The following is a 5,737-nucleotide window of genomic DNA, read 5'->3' as shown; positions in this document are numbered from 1 at the left end:
GAGTGTGAGACAGAACAATAAAATAACCGCAACATTATTCATGCCACCTTGGTTCAGAGAGAGACGCGAGAGCCAAAGCCGTCTCCCAATGTACTGTACGTTGTTACCAAGGCCCCTTCTGAAGACGTGATCGATATTTTTGTTCCGTTCATCCTGTTTTGACAGCTTTACCAAGTCTGAATCGATTGCACCCCTCTGCCCTTGTGAGCTCCGCACAGTGCCCTCGCCCGTCTTTGTGATGCTTTTTTAAAAATTCACAGATGAATTAATCCGGGAAATAGTTTGTGATGAATTGATTTTTAAAATGTCATCGTGCTCCGTTCAACCTGAACCAAAGTCGTGATTGCATAAATGGCCAGGCCATAAAAGGAGGCTTACAGTAACAATGGATGGTAAGAAGGGTTAGAAGTAATGTTTTGTTTGTTGTTGTTTGTTTTGTAATGTTTCAATCTTGATAAAAGTTTTGATCTAATTGTTTCTAACATGACATTTGTGGTGTAAAGCAGCAACATTATGTTAATGGGTGAAAAGTCAAGGAGGCAGTAAGTGGCGGGTGAATACTAAGCCTCCTCAGCCAGCTCGTCACGCTGTTCTGACTAGGGCTTATCAGGTGTTGGCTTCACTCGAAGACACACACACACCAAGACAAATAGCAAACACACATTTCTTAGGCCCGTGTGTGTGTGTGTGTGTGTGTGTGTGTGTGTGTGTGTGTGTGTGTGTGTGTGTGTGTGCTCACAGTCACAGTGAAATGGGCCCGAACAGAGGCAGGGTGTAACGCCATTGTGCTGGATGTGTCCCGTCAGCACAGCACAGCACAGCACAGCACAGCACAGCACAGCACAGCACAGCACAGCACAGCACAGCACAGCACAGCACAGCACAGCACAGCGGGGGCCCATCCTATCACTCACAGCCAATTGGAATCAGTCGGGCAAGACGCTGCACAAACAAATGGGGACGGCTGCCTGATAGCACACCAACCCGGTTGACGGACAATTTATAAGGGACGGTGGCACCACGCCACTCTGCTCCGCTCCACTCCGAGGACCATTCCACACAGCTAGCTTACAGTACCTTCCTTCAGTCAACGGTGCTGGCAGCAGGGTCCGATAAACGCAAAGGCTAGATATGGCTGCTGCATGGAAGGCCCTAACGGCCAGCCCCCCCCAACAGGCCAAAGGGATAAAAACCCCAGCAGAATTGTGATAATGAACTGAATTGAATAATTTAGTCTATCATGTTTAATGTAGTCAAATCTGGTTAATAACCCCCTCGCCCCCTGCACCAGCCGGCAGATATCCTTGGGACAGACCAGAGATGCCCTAAAGTATGCATAGCTGAAGGGAGATATGAGAAAACACAGTAGGATAAAGAGAGATACTATGAGGAAATATACCCCAAACATGGCTCAAAGATATTGTATACATCAAAGTGGAAAAAGAGACATGTTGTACTACAAATATGGCTGGACAGAGATATCCTTTGCCTGGCTTAAGAGAGATACCCTGAAGCTGTAGGGCTTCACAGAGAGATAGTACAAATACTGTAGGACAGAAGAGATAGAATCCACTCCCCATAAAACACTGCTGCAGAGATATACCCCAACCACAGAAGGAGGACACACAGATTTCATTTCCTTTTCGGTTGGCATCAAGATTTTTTTTATTTATTATCCTTTACAATGTACAATGTACAAAAATATAGAGTACCAAAAATTCACAGTGTCTAAAAGGCAGTGATTACAGTCTACATATCACATATCTAACAGTACCACCAGGTCAGTTGCATAGAAGGTTACCGCGCCTCGTGGGGATGGAGGTCCTAAAGATGCCAAGAGATTCGGGGCTTTATCCAGGGCTGAGTGTAACGCAGTAAAACTCACAGTGTTAATTCATCACTTAAAGAGTAGGAACAACTAAGAGGCGTTCAATTCGACTCTCTCAGTGTTGAATTAACACTGTCGGAATTTGAGTGCGTACAGGGAGAGAGGACATTGTCTTTAAAGAGAAGTGACTGGATGACAGGAACACTACCTCATTTTTTATCCTCAGACAAGCTGTGCGTGTTGGGATCCCCTAGGGGGGTGGGGAGTGTGTGTGTGTGTGTGTGTGTGTGTGTGTGTGTGTGTGTGTGTGTGTGTGTGTGTGTGTGTGTGTGTGTGTGTGTGTGTGTGTGTGTGTGTGTTTTTTTTTTTGGGGGGGGGGGGGGTGTATGGGCCATCGCATAAATCAGCTGCTCCCTCTCTGCGTTTATTGGGGGTTTTAAAGGGCACACAAATCACCTGCTCGCTGATTGCGGTGTGGAAAGCCCCCTCGCATGGCATTTACTGGCCTTAGAGTAAGACGTCCAATCAAATTGGTTAAAGTTGGAGGAGAAGGAGTACAGGAGTACTGGTGATGACAGAAAACGGGCCAGATCTACATCGCATCAGAGCCCAAAAATCTGGGTCAGCTTCATTATTTTGTTACAAATACTAAATAAATAAAAAAAACCTCACTAAAATCTGAACAGTAAGCTTGTAGCCAGAAGCTCTCCAGTCCTGGCAAGATAAGGAACAAAAAGAAAGGCTCTCTCTCTCTCTCTCTCTCTCTCTCTCTCTCTCTCTCTCTCTCTCTCTCTCTCTCTCTCTCTCTCTCTCCTTCCCTCCAGCTCCGGAGCTCAGATTTCAGCATGAGAATGGGCTTTGAAACGCTCCAATCATCCTAAATGGAGCAGCGTTTGTTCTCCGGCTCAAAATGAATGGCCATTAAGGACTTTTGCAGACCGCAATGACCACAGCGAACATTTGTGGTGCAGAAGACATCTACAGTAGGAGGCTATGCTGGAAGCCTCTGGCCCGAACTATACTGTTTAACTTGATCCTCTCCTACCATAAATCATCAATTTGACCACAGACAGTTTTGTTGAGTCAGGGGTGCCGTTATGGCACGACACAGGTCCCCCACGTCAGTCTTAGTCATTATAATGAGGATCAGTTGGGAGAATGGAAGGAGCCCAATGATCCGCAGAGGAACTGTGAAAAGACGAATATTCCTCAAAGAAACCTCAGCTGGATTATGGAGGAACTGACAGGTTCTATGAAGAACCTAAACGTTCTTGGAGGAATTGCCAAAGTTCCTTTGGAGTTCTTCCACAGTGGATATGAAAGGGCTCCCTACTAGGAGTTTTTCGTTTGCCACTGTGGAGGAACTCCAAAAGGTTCTCTGAGGTAACTTTTAGAAAACTTTCGGCTTCGTCCAACCATCTATTAGAGAACCTTTAGGGGTTCCCTCAAGTACTGTTTTCGGGCCGACCAGAAAGGTGCTGGTACTCGTTACCGCACCAGTTATGTTCAGAACCACTTGTGTTCATACTTTTCAACACGTGACTGTGTGTTACCCGGATGAACTTGATGATGTCCAGGTTGTCGTCATGCTTTTCGGTTCGCATCACAAACCAACTTTCCAGTTCTCGAACGCTCAGACTTGTGGCATGAACACGCAGACCAGTTCAAGACTAGGTGCGGGAACGAGCACAGATCTCTGTCGGCCTGAAGGTGGCAATTGAGGGTTCTTTCAGGGTTCATTTTTACAGTGTACAAATCCATACCCACACAGGGTATGCTCTTTACATTGAGAGCTTATTCACATTGTTTTTTTGTTTGTTTTACAGTATTTTTCCCCAAATGAAGATGAAACTTTAGTCATTTTTTTGCCACTGGAGTTCACTGCCAGGATCCATCCCCACACATTCCATATGGTTGGTATATACTGTGTACACATATGCTGTTCTTTGTTTTAAACAACTATAAGGCCTTTTTTTAAAAAACAAACAAAAAACAGTGTTAGCTATACAATATACAATTATATTACATTACCCTTTAAAGATGTCATTTATTTTTTCGTAGGCGCAGAAGGGCATCTGCTATGTACAGTCAAGAGCTCTCTCGTGCGTAGCCAAACTATAACTCATAGCACTGCTGGTTTGCATTCATCGGACAAGCGTAATAAAAATAGTTTTTTTTCCAGTGCCCCCTCTTTAACCCCCCCGTTAAACCAGGCTTCTTATATAAATATCCCATCTCAAAAACTGATGATAATAACGATATCTCAACTCATGTTGTCTTGCACAATGGGATGACGCACAACGAGATATACAAGGAGACGAGACGAGCAGACAGGACGTATGTATGTTTGGGCAAAGTGCAGTCTGGCTTTAGCTTAGACAGGTTACCACACGGTCCCTACAAAAGTGACATCGAAATGACAGCAGAACTTGGAAACAAGGAGCAAACATATCCATATGCAATACGGGACATGCACCCAGGTGCCTGCTCCTATGCACATGCACACATACATACACGTGCACAGACAATCACACAGACACACATATACTGGCAAGACACTCACCCACGTGCACACACACATACAGACACACACACACACTCACCCACGTGCACAAACACATACAGACACACACACACACACACAAACGTGCACACACACACACACACACACACACACACACACACACACACTGGCAAGACACGCACGCACGTGCACACACACACACACACACACACACTCACGCACGCACGCACGCACGCACAGGCACACGCGCACACGCACACGCACACGCACACTCACAGGCACACACACACACACACACACACACACACACACACACACGCACACACACACTCACGCACGCACGCACGCACGCACACGCACATATTTACAATGTATTTGTAATCTCACATTACTGATGTTTGAAAGGCATGGTTTAGCTGTTAACAATAGAGAGCCAGTGATATCTGCTACAGTTACATAAATTATGAATATTCTCCATTACATATAATCTTCTATGGGATTTCTCCTATATGCAAAAAAGCCATTAATAATAATAATAATATATTTCCTCTACATAGCTGAAAAGAATATGTGTATCTTATTGTGAAGTGGGCGAGACAACTGTAACCATTCTCAAATACATCCATGGTCTGACATACTGCACTTTAAATAGACATATCTATGCAACCTATTATCTACGAAGAACAAATATTTCCATCTTAAAAAATATCCATTAAAATCAAAAACAAAACAAAACAAAACAAGTGCCACGCTATCAGTATATTCTACCATATTAAATTTCAGTCAGGCCTTGGTTCATTTGGCATATTTGATATGACCAGCAAGGCATACAGTACTCAGTGGGGGAAACGCATCCATTCACAGACACAAGCAATATGCTCCTTTCCTGCGAAAGAAAAAAAAGGACAAAAAACAAAGCAGATACAAACAACATCATGGACAAATAAACAAAAAAAAACATGGTTTAATAGAAGTTATTCTCAGATATCTTTTTGTTTGTTCAGTTCTGTTCATCATCAGGCACCAGTGGTGCGTCCCGAGCCCCTAACACTTTCTAAGAGAAGCCATCCTCTGGGGCCATCCTCTGGGGCCTTCACTTACACAGCTGGTTCAGGAGTAAACCAGGTCCAGTTAAGCGGTAAATCATCTAATAGAAGAGCCAGGAGTCCTCATGATTTACCTCTTAACTTAACCTGGGGTCCGTTTCTCGATTCTTGTCGTTGCTAACCGTCTTAAGACCGTCTTAAGACCGTCTTACCGCTCCATTGGATTTAGTGGTGAGCGTCGCTGTCGAGAGAGAGTTGAGTCGCTCTTACGAAGGACGTTGCTACCGTCGTTAGCAAAGACACTTTCGAGATACGGACCCCTGGTTTACTCCTGAACCA

General features: G+C 44.6%; 1 protein-coding gene across 3 annotated transcripts in view; it reads right to left on the bottom strand.

Annotated features, from left to right (window-relative positions):
* Positions 1–4,715: 4,715 nt before the first annotated feature.
* sema5ba (sema domain, seven thrombospondin repeats (type 1 and type 1-like), transmembrane domain (TM) and short cytoplasmic domain, (semaphorin) 5Ba) overlaps positions 4,716–5,737 on the bottom strand; it is a 240,864-nt gene continuing 239,842 nt past the window's right edge. For all 3 annotated transcript variants that reach the window (XM_063214197.1, XM_063214201.1, XM_063214198.1), the window contains one exon: positions 4,716–5,737. This exon is cut by the window's right edge and continues 1,799 nt beyond it. The gene's annotated coding sequence lies outside the window, so the exon portion shown is untranslated.

The sequence above is a fragment of the Engraulis encrasicolus genome, chromosome 13 (genome assembly GCF_034702125.1).
Source record: "Engraulis encrasicolus isolate BLACKSEA-1 chromosome 13, IST_EnEncr_1.0, whole genome shotgun sequence".
In the NCBI taxonomy this organism is placed as follows: domain Eukaryota; kingdom Metazoa; phylum Chordata; class Actinopteri; order Clupeiformes; family Engraulidae; genus Engraulis; species Engraulis encrasicolus.
This window is presented reverse-complemented; position numbering and strand designations above follow the sequence as displayed.